This window comes from Phasianus colchicus, chromosome 8 (assembly GCF_987193195.1).
Source record: "Phasianus colchicus chromosome 8, bPhaCol1.hap1.1, whole genome shotgun sequence".
Taxonomy (NCBI): domain Eukaryota; kingdom Metazoa; phylum Chordata; class Aves; order Galliformes; family Phasianidae; genus Phasianus; species Phasianus colchicus.
In genome coordinates, this window is record NC_143443.1 from 2,992,544 (window position 1) to 3,009,022 (window position 16,479).

General features: G+C 42.9%; 1 protein-coding gene across 1 annotated transcript in view; it reads right to left on the bottom strand.

Annotated features, from left to right (window-relative positions):
• The window catches only part of PCDH15 (protocadherin related 15), an 858,090-nt gene extending 843,380 nt beyond the window's left edge, over window positions 1–14,710 (bottom strand). The window contains exons 1-2 of the mRNA XM_090144727.1: window positions 14,027–14,710; window positions 5,170–5,403 (exon numbers count right to left, since the gene is read on the bottom strand). The gene's annotated coding sequence lies outside the window, so the exon portion shown is untranslated. The remainder of the gene's footprint in view (window positions 1–5,169; window positions 5,404–14,026) is intronic.
• Between the last annotated feature and the right edge of the window lie 1,769 nt (window positions 14,711–16,479).

The following is a 16,479-nucleotide window of genomic DNA, read 5'->3' on the forward strand; positions in this document are numbered from 1 at the left end:
TGATGTGCAAGCACTTGAGTAGGATGTATGTGTGATATGGGCATGCATGGCACAGTGCAGAGCAGCAGCAGAGCACTGCATGCTGTGTCCCTCCAGGTACGTGGGGAACTTCCAGACATTTATTCACAGCAGCAAACACTGATTCTGTTACCTGCTTTAGAGAACCTGCCTTAGCAAGGGAATGCACCAGATGGCCTACGGAGGTCCCTTCCAACCCCCATCATTCTGTGATTCTGAAGCAGTGTTCTCTTAGACCAGAAATCATAATTATTAACTGTGTTTTGTGAATTGTTTTGTTGGCAAAATGTACTAAAAAAAGAAAAACAAACAGGGCCCTTGGCAGCCTGATCTGATGAGAGGTGTCCCTGCCCACAGTGGGGGTTGGAAGCGGATGGGCTTTGTGGTTCAACCAAACCCATGGTTCCGTGACTCCACAATTCCATATTAAATCAGTTACAGAAAATAGAAAAAACAAGTTTATGAAGTTTCGTCATTCCATTTCAGTCTACTTTATTAAATACTCAAGGACTACACTGATGTTTTTTTTTTTTACTTTTTTTTTTTTTTTTTTGGAACATCTAGTATCCCATAGTTTGTCACTTTCATTTACAGAGAGAGCTTGAACAACTTCCAAACATTTTTCCTGAGCACGCACACTTCTGCATGACCCCAAAGACCTGTTTTCCTTCTTCCTCCCAGGACTCACATGTGCCAGCCCTGGAGCACTGCTCACAGCCCATTGGGCTGCTCATCTGCCTGCACTGCTGAGCCAACACCTCCCACACACCCCTGGCTTCATCAGCTAATAAAAGTGAACTGATCGTTTACTCCTCACTAAATCATCAGCTCTAAGCTGGGACGCTCTCAACTTCTCCTAGCTTGGCAGCTTCTATCATTTCTGTCTCCTTGGCACCTCCCAATCCACGTAATGCTTTCTCTCTGATCCATAACTGTGAGTCTCCTCAATAGTGGCCTCCCGAGACAGCCACTATTGAAATCTGAAGACTTGTAACTAAATCGGTGGAGAAGACTGATTTAAACGGAATCAATATCTTCATCAGATCTTTCACTTAGTGAATAATACACCTCCCTTAATTTCCCTCTTAATAATCATTTTTCATGCCACTGTGGAGTTCACTGCTCTCATTCTCAGGCTCACCTGAGCGCCACTGATGTGCAGCATCCCCATCCATCAGCCCACTTTTCAAAGCAGACCGAGTATTAATTTCACCCTTTTGACTTCAATTTCCCTTTTATTAGTTATCTTCCTTTTTCCAGCCCTGACTTTTAGCACTATTATGCTAACGCATGGCGCAATTCTTCCCTCAACAATGAGATGTCTAACGCTCTTATAAAGGTAGTATTCTCTCTTAATGGAAATGAACAGGTGGGCATGCCAGAAGGATGTGACAATTACATTTAACTGGCTGGCAATGAAAGATGATCCCAAATACTCGCTGCTAACACAGTGGAAGTTTCAGCAACAGCAAGCCTGAAAAAGAAGGCATCTACCTCAAAAAAAAAAAGGCCTTGTAAAACCTGAAGCCAGGGGGCAGAACCAGATGCTGCAGCCCCCTCTGCAACTGTGTGCACAGGCTGTGTTCTGCCCCCAAGTTCGTATTGCATAGCAGAAAAGCTACCAGGTAATTGCTGCTGATAGACTGCCACACAGCTGGCTCAGAGACCCTCTGCAGAGAGCTGCTTTTTTGCTGGATACTGCCTTGTCTCCATTCAGCCCCTCAAAGAAAGCTCAGCCTATGTTCTCTAGTACCATATTACATGGCTGGATTAGCAGCTGATTTAGTAGATTATTTTACAAAGAAATAATCCCTGCACACATTACCCCAGCAAGAAGAAACTCCCTCCCACCTTTCTTACTGCTTCTCTGCAGTGAACCAGAAGAGAACACAATTATATGAGAGGAAGGATTCAGGATTGAAGTTTCTTGAGCATTCAGCTAGTTAATGTTACAGACCTGTCTTGTGGGAGTCCAAATGATCTTCAAGACAAGCTACAGTGCAATGGGGCTTCAGCATCTGACCCTCAGAGACACATTAGGCATCGAGCTTCATCATTCAGTGCCTCCATAGTAGAGCTTAGTAAAAATTCGAGTTTATACCCCAGTTATTTTGTTTTCCAGATTTGCTGAGATGAACAGCTAATTAGGTTAGGCCAACTCTTTGGGATTGGTGCCACACTAAAACACACCTCAGTTCTGCCCCACAGACCAGGCATTGCTGAGCAGCTACAAGGTGCAGCTCCATTTGAGGAGAAGCCACATCAGGTGAGTGAGATTTTCAGAGAGCTTGGCTTGGGAGAGAGAATGGGCAGGAACTGAAGTGCTCTAAGCACTCAAAGAAATGTTGCTGAACTGATAGGAAAGGAAACGTTTGTGGGTTTCCAAAGTGAAATACTGGAATTGTGTTTTAAAAGACCCGTGCCAAAATTCTCTTCTGTTTATCTGAAAAAAGCAATGATAAAGGAAAAAATGCTTTCCTGACAGAAGCAGTATCTTGCTGGGAGTTCCTCTCTCAAGACAATTATTAAACTGAGAACCCTCAGCCACCCACAACAACCTTTGAAAAAAACTGGTTCCTATTATTCAAGGACGCACTTCACTACCATTACAGCCTCCCAAGGTCTTCAGGGAGAAAAGAAATCCAAACGTAACCCGCATAAACTGCGTGACACCCAAGCCAGTGGATGAAGACTGATGTACTTTAATCAAAAAGCACAACCTTAGTAAAGTTTAAGTTTCCTCTCTCTGCTTTTTCTGTCCTTTAAACAGAAGAAAACTGTGATTAAGACTAAACAGGTTAAGTGGAATCCATTCCCAATGCCTGCATTAGGAAGCCTACATTAATCATCAAGCTTTCTTATTGATTTTGGTACATTGTACACTTAGAAAACAAGCACTAATCACACTGAACTCTCTCCTTGCGCTCTCTGATGCTCTGCTCGGGTTAGAAACGTGGTTCAGAGGCAGCTCTCAGGTCACCTTGTCCCTCTGAACCACTTAAGTGTTAGTGTGCATACCACTTACTGGAAATGGTGCAGCAGTGGTATATTATAACAGTTAGGTCAAAGTGGACTGTGTCTACAGCAATTAATAAAACTGCCAAGAGATTTCTTCCTGTAGAAGTCTGAATTATGCAGAGCATAAAGCTTTCTAAGACAGCACGTGAAAGAAAAAATATAAACCAAACAGTACATCACCACCTAAGATAACCAGTCAACATGTTTCCATTAGTACCTGAAAGTTTTCTGTAACTGACTACCCTGTTTTTTTTTCTTTTTTTTAAATATTTACTCCTTTTCTGAATGTCCATTGTTGCAGGGTATGCAAGCTACACCCGAGAGAAATTTTGAGGATAGAAATTACCTAGGCAATAACAAATATCTGTCCCACCTGCAAATTTTAACTATTTGTACTCAGTACACAAGCAGGCAAAAAAAAACCCACCAAAAAAACAGTAAGCAAAAGCAAAGCCTCTGATTGCTTAAGTTCCAACAACAGCAGGTTATTAAAGTTAAAAATCACTACTAGACTAATTGAAACACTGGTCTGAGAGTCTGAGAATGAGTCCAACATATTCCTTAAATATCATCAGCCTTGCAATGGCAAGATAATATCTTCAAAACATTATGACAAACTAATCCAAGAGATGAACTATGGTAGGTCATCAACAGTTTTACAAAAAGATGTAAAACACTGAGCAGAGTTATTTCGCAGTGAGATGAACAGGCTATGTTTTATGTATTCCACCTTTATGATTTATTGGATACCCGTTGAGTTTAAGCACACAATAAAGAATATTTCTACTTAAACTCATGAAGCCAAAATGTGTGATAATAAAAGACTCCCTGAAATTCTAGTTCATTTTTCTTTGTCCAAACATCTTTTTTTTTTTTACTGCACATATATTTCAATGCAATCTATTAATCTTCAATATATTATAAATTGCTTAGTTAAGAATTAATTTACCACCTATACCCTGTATTTCCTTAAAACGCTGTAGGCGTTGAATGCTCTTTTTCAGGTATATGTTGGTAAAGCTACTCTCAGATGTATGACAACAAAGGTTCCATTGAAATCTGAGCAATTGCAAGACAACTCAAGAGACCCATATCCCAGTTCACACAGTCTTTTGCCATCTGGACCAAATCACAAGATGAACTCTGCTGTAGTCTCTGTTTGGAGATATCTGTGCGTGTAGGTAAGTGAGAAGGTCATTTACACCAGGCCTTCTGCAGGGAGATGGAGAGCTTGTCATCTTCTCATTGTGTCCATTTTCAAGTTCTTCAACAGATAGTTTTTCTATTAATTTTCTTACGAAGCTAAAGCTTCGGGTTCAAATGGTGACAAAAACCAAACCTCACACAGCATTGCCAAAACTGAAGTTAATGAAGCCTCTGTTAAGATAAATATCAGTACTGAGCAAACTACACAAAAAGCATAAATGAGAGTTCATTTGGATTTTTAAGCAAGTTTCCCTTGGCAAAGGCAATGTTTATTCAATGACCATTCAGTTAACAAGGTCTGTTACTTGCATTCCTGGGGAAAGCATATCTCAGCTGTACATGATCTTAGCATCTTTACCAAATTGGCATCCCCTTCTACATGCAACCTCCACTGTAAGCAGTTGGATTGATGTGATTTCTCAATAAAGTTGCAAAAGAAGTGCCCAGATATTCAGGAATTCACACATGCAAAATAACAGGTCTGTTATTAGAATGTTAGTGCACCAGCACAAGATTATAAACACTAAGGCCTTAACCATCTCTCATAACTTCCACTAACTCTCCACCAAAGCCATTTCTTGCAGCAGTTTGTCCACAAAGCTTTCCTTCACAAATCAAAATCACACCAAAATAACCAAGGAACAAAACAACACTGTACAACTCCACCAGGCAGCCCTCGCAACTCCTGCTGCAGTGCTTGCTTAAGTGCTGAGCAGCTCCTCCCTCTCAGTATAAAATAAAAACAGTAGTTTCCTCTCACTTTTTCATGAGCCGTTACCAGCGGTCTGAACTGAAAGAGAGTTCAAAATGCAATATTCCTAAAGGTTGCAGTAGGTTAAAAGGAAGGAATTCACTACATAATCAAAGCGCACGTTAACTTCAAGAAACAATAAGGCAGAAAACAATTTAGATATTTTCAAGACTCACCACCATTATCCTGGATTTGATCCCAGTTCCTCCGTTACATCCATCCATTGCGTAGCATGCAGATTTATACACTGATTCAGTTTATGGGAGAGCACAACCCGAAGGAAATTTTCAAACAGACATAGGCATATAGCCTTCAAAAACCCTCACGTCCAACTGTGCTGCTGCTGTCAGTTGTCCAGCACGCCATTGGAAGGACTGTTCACAAAGTCTTCAGAACATCCCAAATATTAACTGCAAAAGAACAAAAAGAGTCTAATGTACTCACAAAAAACAAACAAGTGAAGGAAAACACATGAAAATACGTGTTAACTTCACAAATTCCGATCTACTTGCTAGAAAAGTCTTTTCAGGATTAACACTGATATCTTCTCATTCATTCTGCTGAATGCTTACTTGGTGTCAGTTTCCTATTCACACAGGTCAACATTTCCTAGGACGTACCAAATTTTTTATTTTTATCTCCTTGGTACTTCATTTGACATGCCAGCTAAGCATGTGGGCCAAACATGTCTGTAACGTATCTAAAGCATTTTATGAATGAGTTGCAGCACAAGCGCGAAGGAATTAGACTGCCAAGGGAACTGGAATGCTTCATCTGGCTATGAATTAAGAGCTGTTGGAGAAGCAATCTATAATACAAACTACAGAATCACTAAAAATGCAACAAAAAGGAAAATGGAAGACAAGAACCTTGCCAACAGCTATGACCAGAAGCAGAGCAGAGACAAGAAACAGAAGAGCAATTATTTGTGCAACTACCTGTTAGGTACAGAAATCTCACACGTGCTTTTAAGCCTCCACTTTCAAACACAAACCACAGCCTGGTTGCTACCAAGCTGAAGGAGTCAGACCTGAGCTCCTGAATTAAGTAACAAGAAAGCAAGTTTGCCTTCTTTTCCTCCCAGACCCCAGGGCTCGTTTGCTGTGATGCTGTTGTCTCCCAGAGGATTTTCACTGTTACGATTCAGCATGCAAAATAAATTCACAGTCAAATGATTCCAAGTTGTACTCCAGAGACTAAGAATAAAGTGTGTGGTAGGTATATCAACAAGCATGTGTATGGGAACACCCTTTCTCCAAAGAGACCAGCACAGCAATACACAGCACAGCATTTGCAATTCTTTTTCTCCTCATCTCTGTCTTTGTTCTCCTGCAGAAACCATTCAGCTTTAGTGCTCCCTCCCTCCTATGATAACACACACCATCTTTTCAAGGAAAAGCAAAACCTTTCTCCCAAGATTTACCTAATATATAGGCTTGATTTTTTTCTAAACTGCTGCTGAAAATTTTTGGTAAAAGTCGTTTATCTCTTACAACTTCCTTCGCCTAAGGGTTACCATCTACCTGCAACAAAGAAGTGAGTTAGGACACCTGGTTTACCTGCTTGCTACCGTAGCAAAGTCTACACAAAGACAGAGAGTGAATTAATGTACTCAGCACACCAGGCAACTGAAGAAGTCAGCCCTCAGGCAAAAGTAATTAGTACATCATGGTTTTGTTCTACTGTCATCTTTCTGTTTCTTGCTAAAGTTTCAACGCACGTAAGATGATTAGAAAATACCTGCTCAAGTTTTAGGCTGCCCCTTCTAGTAATTGAAACGTTTAGGGTGTATTAAAGAAAATTTATTTCCTGTCACCCAAGGAGAAGCTGTAACATCAACGGATATTGCCTTACCCACGTTTGTACAAGGAAACAAAGCCTTTGCAATCTTCTTTGTGATTTAACTTTTGTTATCGATAAAATAATGGACCAAAGGTTAAGGAGCCAATAATTGAATTTATTGATTATAATGAGCAAAGAACAAAGAGGCAATGCAGCGCTGGGCGACAGGGGACTCTGCGTTCCACCAACTGCCGCAAAGTTTTAACCCGTACGCGGTCCTTTTATGCAGTTCATCTTCAGTATTCGCGTCCTCCCCCGCATTCCTATTGTGGCGTACTCTGCGCATGATCTGGCTGTTGCTAGGGGGTCTTATCTTATCCTGCCTTCTGGTGGTCGTATGGGCCTCATACCCTCTCCTTAACCCCGACTGGTGGTTTCCCTTTTATGGTATGCAAGTTTCCTGCTGTGTGAGGAAACAATTGTTGTTCCTGCATGGCTGCTAACTTGCTGGCTGATTGATACTCAATACAGGGCAAAGGTCATCCTGAGCAAGGCAGGCAAACAGGGGGAAGAGAGATACAGCTCGGGACAAACATTCCTACTTTTTAACAATTTCCCCCCTTTTTCTTTTATCGTTGAATGTTTGTCCAGGCTTGTTTTATTCCTTTCCCCTATATGTTCGATATTTTGAAGCCTGACCCCGTCACATCCCGCCTTCCTCGCCACACCTATTACATTTCTTCTTCCTCATAACTGATCTTGCGCCTTATGTTACAGAATCCGTTGATCCATCGCTTGCCACATGATTCTGGAAAGACAATTCTGGAAACACATAATTATACAAGGCAGAATGGCCGCAATGCAAATTATTACAAGCAATACTAGCGCAATCACTTTAACAACTTTAGCAATCCATCCCCCAAAACTACCAAACACATTCTTAAACCAGTTCCCAATAGGATCATCTTCCACCCGAACCTTTTGCGAATGGTTTTGTAGGTCTTTCAACGCCTTATGGATAGACACACTATGGTCACTGAGGTTGAAACAGTACATCCCTTCCAAATCCTCACATCCATGCTCTTGTGCTAAAAGTAGGAAATCGATGGCCGCCCTATTCTGTAACACAGCATGCCGAATACTGTTTGTGTCTTCTAGCATCGCATTTAACACTAACGTTGTCAGGTTTGCTTGCTTGACTGACCAACACGCTAGTCGTTCAATCTGCTGCGAACTCTTTGCTGCGGCGACCCCAAGATATCTAATTCCTACGGATCCCATGGAAGAGATACATTCAGAGATTTTATCAAACATGCCGTTTGGCTTGCTAGATCGCCGTCATTACGGCAACTGGAATGGTTCGTGGTGTATCCCGCAAAAGCTCCTAACGTATATTGAGGGATGCCCACTAGGCAGGTGCGGAAAGGGGAGGTTGCTGATTGCAGGCTAAGGCAAAAATCCTTCTGCCCCGTCCTGTTTGCCCAGGTGACCCACACATTCCCTGGCTGGGGCAGGAGGTGTGCTCCCTCAGCCCGTGATGCCAAAGCAACAATCATTATACATGTTAGCCATAATAGCCACAGGATAGGCAGTTGATGCCTATCTGGCCTCCCTGATTTGCCCTTCGTCCCACTCCAGGGCTTGGTTTTTACAGAGGTTCAGTTTTTACAGCTTTTCAAGGGTTGGTCAGTTTGCTGTATGTTGAATAATTCCCATATCATGGGCTCATGTGGATTGCTGGCCTGTACCCCTGGAAGTAGAACAGATGCACAGACCAAAATGACTGTCTTTGGGGTCAAGTATCGTCCCTTCACCCGAGGTCCGTCTCTGCCTCGCCTGTCAACTGGGTTGCAGCCAGCTACAGGGGTCTTTATCTTCTCGGCAGCAGAGGACCTACTCGAAGGTGGACTTTTCCCCATCACAGCCTGTTTTATTCACTACTGAATCCCCTGGGGTAATCCAGGCCCTTGTCCACAGAGTGTCTCTGGAGTTTAATCCCGGAGCCTTTTCAACAATCGGCCAACCCTTACAGCCGTGCACCCATTGTATTCGGGGCAAACTTGGTAGGCTGATCTCACTTAGTACCTCTCTTTTATTCGAGAACGCAAACCCCCTTTCCGCACTTGACAACCTTCCACAAAAAATACAAAATTAATGACAAGATTAATGCTATTATAAATCCTATTAAGCACTATACAGCAAAAGGTAGGTGTTCAAACCATGCCCCGACCATTTAGCTTCTTTAGCAGAACTGAGGTGGCTTCTCCGGAGGGACTATATTAGTCATTCCTTTTTATCTGTTTTACGTTATTGCCTTGGTGGAAATTCCTGTGGTAAAGTAAATTCTCTCAGTTAAATTTCGTTCCTTGTGTTCCACCCAATTTGGAATTGTCCAATTAAGTGCTACTACCCCATAGACTGGCAACCCCCCTGCTCTGGGGAGGGCCGTACATATCCAACAATTTGTTAGGTTAAAATTTTGGGCCACTGCCCGAGTAGCTATTACCTTCCCAGGCTAAAGCAAATCTTATAAGGTTAATTACAATGCATAGTTTATACATTTCTCTTAATTGTTAGTTGGAGGGGTCCTTTCTCCTCGCAATCCACTGTGGTCGGACCGTCTTCTTCAGGCGGTTCCTCGGGCATGCCATGCCTTGTTCTCTGGTTTGATCTTGTGCAGGATCTTCTTGCAACGTGTATGACAAAATATACATATATACACCTATGTACAGAGCCCACATACCAAACAATTACTAATATAAGTATACTTTGCAATGATGTTTTCCACAAGAGATATATAAGCATTTACATCAAATGCCGCACTTAATCAAATTAACATTTCTAACAATTATAAGAGCCCATATTACTGTTTTTGGATTCACAATTTTAAGGGTCCAGCTGGCTTCAGTTCCCATTGTATTTGAGGGATCAAGCCAAGGCCTTGGGCTCTAGTTCCTAGAACCAGTTTCTCTATTTCCTGAAGCTATTCTTGTAGATTTACCACATACTCAGTATTTCACTCCCTACCTGGGTAGAGATAAGGCCTTTTGTAGAGTATTTTGAAAGAATTGACCCCTCTTTGGCTCTAGGTTTCCTAAGGAGAGCCAAAGGCAACAACTGGCCAGGATAGTCCAGCTTCCTGGGCCAGTTTTACAACCTGTGATTTAATTCCAATGTATTCCCAATGCTTACTGACCTATTGGACCATCTCTGCAATCAAGTGAGTTCCCTGGTTGAAGGGTATTGCTGCAGGACACCCAAACCTTGGTATAATCTCCTGCAGCAATACCTTGGTTATTTCTTTGGCTTGATTGGTCCTGCAAGGAAATGATTCTGGTCACCCTGAAAAGGGTATTTCTTAGAACCAGCATATACTGAAACCCACCTTTTTCCTGACAGTTCTGAAAAAAATCAATTTACAATTGTTGTCCTAAAAGATTCCCTTTCCCAACAAGCCCCACTTGTACCCTGTTCCTGGTACTAGGACTGTACAGTTACTTTCTGATGTCTGTACCCACATATGTTTTATTATGTTCCCTTAGAACCAATTTCTATAAAATAATAAAGGGCACAATAATGTGTCCATCTGGGTATGCACCCACCTGTCAGTTTGCTCTCTTCCCTTTTAAATCAATAAATTCCTATCCTGTCCATAATACCTTATAGGTTCTGATTAAGGTTCAAATATTTTAAGTTTACCGTCTGGAATTAAAGCCAGTTCACCAATTTCTTTTCCTTCAGCTGCCTGTTTTGCCACCTGATCCACCATCATATTCCTGGTTGCCTGTACAGTGTCTCTCTTCTGATGTCCTTTACAATGTATAATAGCCACGCCGCTCTTTGGGAGATTTTCATCATACTGAGTTTGTTTTCCATGTGTGTAAGAAAACCTCGCTCTTTCCAGATGGTACCATGAGTAGGTACCACCCCAAAAACATATTTAGTTCTTGTCAAGGCAGTTATTTTAGCCTTCTGAGCAGAAGTCCCCACAGGTAATGGTTTTGCTTCAATTACCTTGTCAGTAGCAGTTACTGCATGTCCTGCTTACAGTTTCACAAAGCTGCTTCCGTCCTCAGCATCATCCAGTGGTTCCTCCTGTAGGTCTGAGCAATTGGCATAAACAGTCTCCATGCAGTGCACACTGCTGGCTTGGAGGTAGCTCTGCGTTGGTGTTCTGGGTGTTCAGCAAACTGCTTCCTTCTCTTTGATCAGTTCTGCTTTCTGTTGAGAAGCTTGATAGCCATTTAAGTCAAGAAATTCAGCAAACTCAGTCCACTGTACACAGTCCTCCTTTGTTCCACATACCGTAGACTTTCTTTGGCAAAACAAGGCAGAAAAAGGTGTACTTCAAATCCAGAACGGTAAACCCCACCTACTTATTCCTTAACTTGGTTCAACATTTCTATTAATTGCCCTCAAATCTTGTACCAAATTATAACTCTTGCCATCCAATTTTTCATTTGCAAGATCAGGGTGTTCTATTTGGATTTCTATCCAATTAATAATCCAAAATTCATAAAGTTATCTATTATTTCTTTTATCCGCCTACAGTCTTGTATCCTCAAAGGGCACTGCTTTACCCTGGTTGGGCTGGCTCCTGTCTTTAACTTAACTTTTATTGGGCTGCATTTTGGCTCTGCCAGGCATTTCTGATGCCTGCAATCCTGTGTATACCTGATTTAGGATTTACCTAACTTCTATGGGTACAACATTGCTTTTTCCAGTTTGTGTTAAAGCCAAACTTAAAATTTTCCATTAATTGGTCTTGCTTGATACTTAGCTCCAATTTTCTCTACTGAATTTAATCTCTTTACCTCTTTATTCTGCTTCCCTAGCTGTAATTTAACCAGTGGATCTGCTAGGGTAAACTTCCCAAATTCCCATCCTTCATTTTTGCAACCAGAGGCGGTTCCCTCTTTCTCAGTAATTCACACATTACTTTCATTGCAGTGGGGCGGAGCCCTCCCTGGGCTCTTCCAGCCCCCCCACCCCCCTATCTCTGAGTGGATCCCTGGGTCCTACGCCCTACTCTAGTGCTGCGACAGTAACAGCTGCTGTTATTCCCAATTTCCTTACTATCTCTGTTTCTCAATCAGTTTTTGTTTGTTTGTTTTTCCTCCATATCGCTCACCTCTACATCCCTGTCACACCCTGCTCATCCTTGCCTTCCTCAGCCTGTGTCCTTCCCAAACTTTTCACTTTCCAAACTCTCATCATTACATAAACTACTACCATCATATTTCAGTTTTACCTCCTCCTCTCCAGAGGCTTCCAGTGCTAACACTGGGATTTCGGGTTTCCCAGACCTCTACAGAGGCTATTCTCACTTCCCCCTTCACAAATAACAGCAGTCTCCGTCCCGGCTCTCTCTCTCACACCAAGTACTGCTCGCGGGGGAACGGTGCAGGGGTTGCTCTCACACCAGCAAGGATTAACTCTCTTTCTCTTTAACCCTTTTTCCTCCTCTTTTCCTGCGATTAGCAAGTCATCCACATACTGGATAAGGGTGATTTCTGGAGCTGGTTGATATTCTTGTAAAATCTGTTCTAGGGCTTGTCCGAATAAATTTGGGGATTCGGTAAAGCCCTGTGGTAATACTGTCCACCTCAACTGTTGTTTCCTCCCTGTGTCTGGGTCTTCCCATTCAAAGGCAAAATAATCCCGGCAAGACTCATCTAGAGGGCAGGCTCAGAATGCATCTTTTAAATCAATCACACTATACCATAAATTTTCAGGGCCTAATTTGCTCAACAGGGTGTAAGGATTAGCAACTACAGGGAAGCGAGAAATGGTTCTTTTATTTATTTCTCGCAAGTCATGTACCAGGCGATACGTGCCATTAGGCTTTTTAACCGGCAATATGGGAGTATGGAATGGGGACATACAGGGTTCCAATAACCCTTGCTTTATGAGTCTTTCTATTTCTGGCTTTAGGCCTCTCCTCCCTTCCAGGGAGATGGGATACTGTTTTATTTTTATAGGGATCTCAGGATCCCTGAGCTTAATGGAGAAGGGGGGTATTTCTAGACGCCCTACACTTTCAGTTGTATACCATACTTCAGGGTTAATCCTTTCTTCATGTCTCCGCCCCCGTTCGCCACCCCGCTCGCCGTCCTTTGTTCGCCGGACCTGCAAGATTCCAAAGTCCCGCTCCCCGCGGCCCCTCCCCCTTAGCCACCTTAAGGGCTCCAAGTATCAAACCCCACGTTTTAGGTTCCGTGGCTTTCTGGTTGTTCATGGCATGCTGGCACAGTGCCGAGGTGAGTGAATCCCACCTGCATGAATCTAACACTTGTTGGGAAGAGTCCAGCTCCCTTTTTTTTTTTTTTTTTTTTTTTTCCCTTCTAAAAGCAACAGCACCGCGGCGATCTCCTTCCGTGAAGGAGTATTTTTACCGCAGTGCTCTTTACAAATCTGCAAAAGTACCTTAATCATTTCTTTCTTAAATTCCCTAACATCCCCCGAACTTAAAGGTACCGACATAAATCCCATCTGTGGATTGGAACCCCCCATAGGTACTTCTCGCAATGGATATAGATTTTGTTGACGAGCCCTTCTCCTGGTTTAGGGACCCGAGTTAGGGTCTATTTCCTGATTATCTGAATTATCCTGGTTATCTACCTCGGGCTGTGGAGGGGGAGGAGCTGTCGGTGGTGGTGGAATATATGGTGGGGGTCCCATGGGGCTATCCTCCTCCTTCCTAGGTTTCTGTTTCTCAGTCTTTCTGTCTGCCTGGGATAGTTTAAGGATCGGGATTGCTGGTCCCCCTGGGCGTGTAACCCAGACAGCTGCATATTCACCCTCTTCCTGACTAAAGGGTGTCTTAGCATTAACACAAAAGTTTAATTGTTGCTATACCCAATCTTCACTGGACTCAAATTTTGGCCACCGGACATTGGGGCCAATCTCCTTATCTCCCCATACTTTCATGCAATAGTGAATCATCTTAGTCTTCCTCCACATTTCTAACCTGAATGCTAGAGGGGAACGTTTCATGGTCACAGGGTCCTTACTCTTTCCCTGTCCCATCTTCCGGAGTGCCTTCACTCAATCGTGTGTGCGTTTCACTCACTTCCCCTCGTTTGTGGCTCACGCCTTCGCAGGCAATGAGAACCGCACTACTAGAGGGTCCACACTCGCTTGGGTTAGTCCGAGCTACCGGCCCCCTCTCACACACACACCACTCGTCACACTCCGGGAAACCCGACCCCGACCGAACGGAAAACCCTTGCCAAAACGGCAATTACTTACGCATCCTGCGTCTTCGTCCGGACTTTTGTGCACAAAATTTAAGGGGTCGACCGGTCCTTCCTTGCCTCTTTGCTCTTAAATTTCGGATCGTCGGTAGGAGTAAGGCAGGGAATCAGGAGCGGGGCCGCCAGTTCTGGCGGGGCGCCTCCCCAACTCTCAGAATCCAGCCACTATTCCTATCCGAGTCACGGCACCAATTGTTATCGATAAAATAATGGACCAAAGGTTAAGGAGCCAATAATTGAATTTATTGATTATAATGAGCAAAGAACAAAGAGGCAATGCAGCGCTGGGCGACAGGGGACTCTGCGTTCCACCAACTGCCGCAAAGTTTTAACCCGTACGCGGTCCTTTTATGCAGTTCATCTTCAGTATTCGCGTCCTCCCCCGCATTCCTATTGTGGCGTACTCTGCGCATGATCTGGCTGTTGCTAGGGGGTCTTATCTTATCCTGCCTTCTGGTGGTCGTATGGGCCTCATACCCTCTCCTTAACCCCGACTGGTGGTTTCCCTTTTATGGTATGCAAGTTTCCTGCTGTGTGAGGAAACAATTGTTGTTCCTGCATGGCTGCTAACTTGCTGGCTGATTGATACTCAATACAGGGCAAAGGTCATCCTGAGCAAGGCAGGCAAACAGGGGGAAGAGAGATACAGCTCGGGACAAACATTCCTACTTTTTAACAACTTTTACAGTTTATTTTATGAGAGGTTTCAAAAGATGTGTCTGTTAGTTGCAGAGATTTGTGTCCTTCGTGTGAAAACTCCAATTACACTTTCTAATTAAAAGCTTTAAGCGACGACTTGTATCCCAGTACTCTGTAGATACAAAAAGGGTCCTAGTAAACACAGCAATGTTTCTCAAAGCACCAGAAGTGCTATTATGGGCCGAACTTCAGCTCAAACAGAACGTGAAATAATTGGAGTTTTAAAAAGAGTTGTGACATTAACAACAACAAAAGAGAACATCAACCTCCTCTTTCAAACGTAAATATGCTTTTGTAACATCCTACATTTTCTTTTTATTAGCTGCTATATGGATACGTGGAAAATGTCAACTATGAAAATGTAAACTAGGAATAGCCCTCTGGTCTTCTCATTAACATTACTTCAAATAAAACCAACGAGGAGCAGACGCTGTCAGATGTTCCTCCAGCTGCAGATCAGTGCCAGCACCACAGCTAATGCTTGTGAACACGGATACTGCTGCCCATCCAAACAAGCCAAGCTGTCACTGCCCAGCCTGCTTCCTTCTTTCCTTCTCCCTAACGATCCATCTACAGGCACGTTGCCTCTCAGGGAAGAGCTCCAGGACCGCACTGTGGGACCAGCAGCTCCATCGCTGCAAAGCATTCACCTGAGAACCCCAATCAACAGCAAAGCGGGTGTTTGAGTGAATAGAAAGCACACAACTTCTGTGCTTTCCTTCTTTTTGTAATGCTTCTCTCTTATTCTGCCTACCACCACTATCCCCAGGTAGGAATCCATTTAGGAACTCAGTACAAGATGAGGTGGGAATAACAAACATATCGCAGAGCTGCCCGAAGCACTGACAGACAGTGGATTCAGTTATTACAAGCTAAGCCCTTTATATCTTAGGGTTGTGAGTCAGGAAGACTATTGCTAAGTTAAATGAAAACAAATGAGTGCAACTACCCTACTGAATCAAGGATCTAAAAAGGAAGAACACCAGAGCCCAGCCGGGTAGTTCAGTAATGGGTCAGTACTTTGTGGCCCTACTCACAAACATGGTGGAGGATAAAATAACCACTGACATGGCTGCTGCAGGTCTTTCCAGACCTGTCAAGTCTTTTCTATACCCTCTTTTTTTTCTCCAATGGATTATAGTTGTTTTTTGGTTTTCTTTTTGGGAGGGGGGGGGTCAAACTTCTAAGCCTACCAGACACACTTCTAGTTCATGGTTCACTTAGATGCTCAGTTCGTACTCTTGTATTGTTCTTTTGTTCTTTGACAAGTTTCTGGGTTACCTGCGTATCGGTAGATAAGAGTTTCAGTATCACATCATCTCTCCCGCTAAGCCAAAAGACGGCAGAAAATGAAAACATCTGACAAGTTCTCTACAAGAAATACTCCAAACCTCAAGAGCTTTCTAAGTTAGACATTAAAGCTACTCGTGTCTTAACTAAATACCTACTCACCATTTATCCCTAGTTTAAAATACCTTGGGTTTTTCAGTTCGCAGAGAAAAGCCCTGCCTGTTCTCAGTACAACTCGAAGAGCTCAATTATTCATACTAAAAAAAGAAATACGTTGAAGAAAGACTGGCCCAAAGATGATATAAAACTTCCTATACTGTTTTATATACTAAATGTGCGTTATATATTTATGAAGGCAATACAAGTGGAACATTACCCAGAGATATTATTCCCATAAAGGCTTCTCTTTTTCTTATCCCTCAGACTCTTCTCATCATTTTATGATACGTGTGGCAAAAG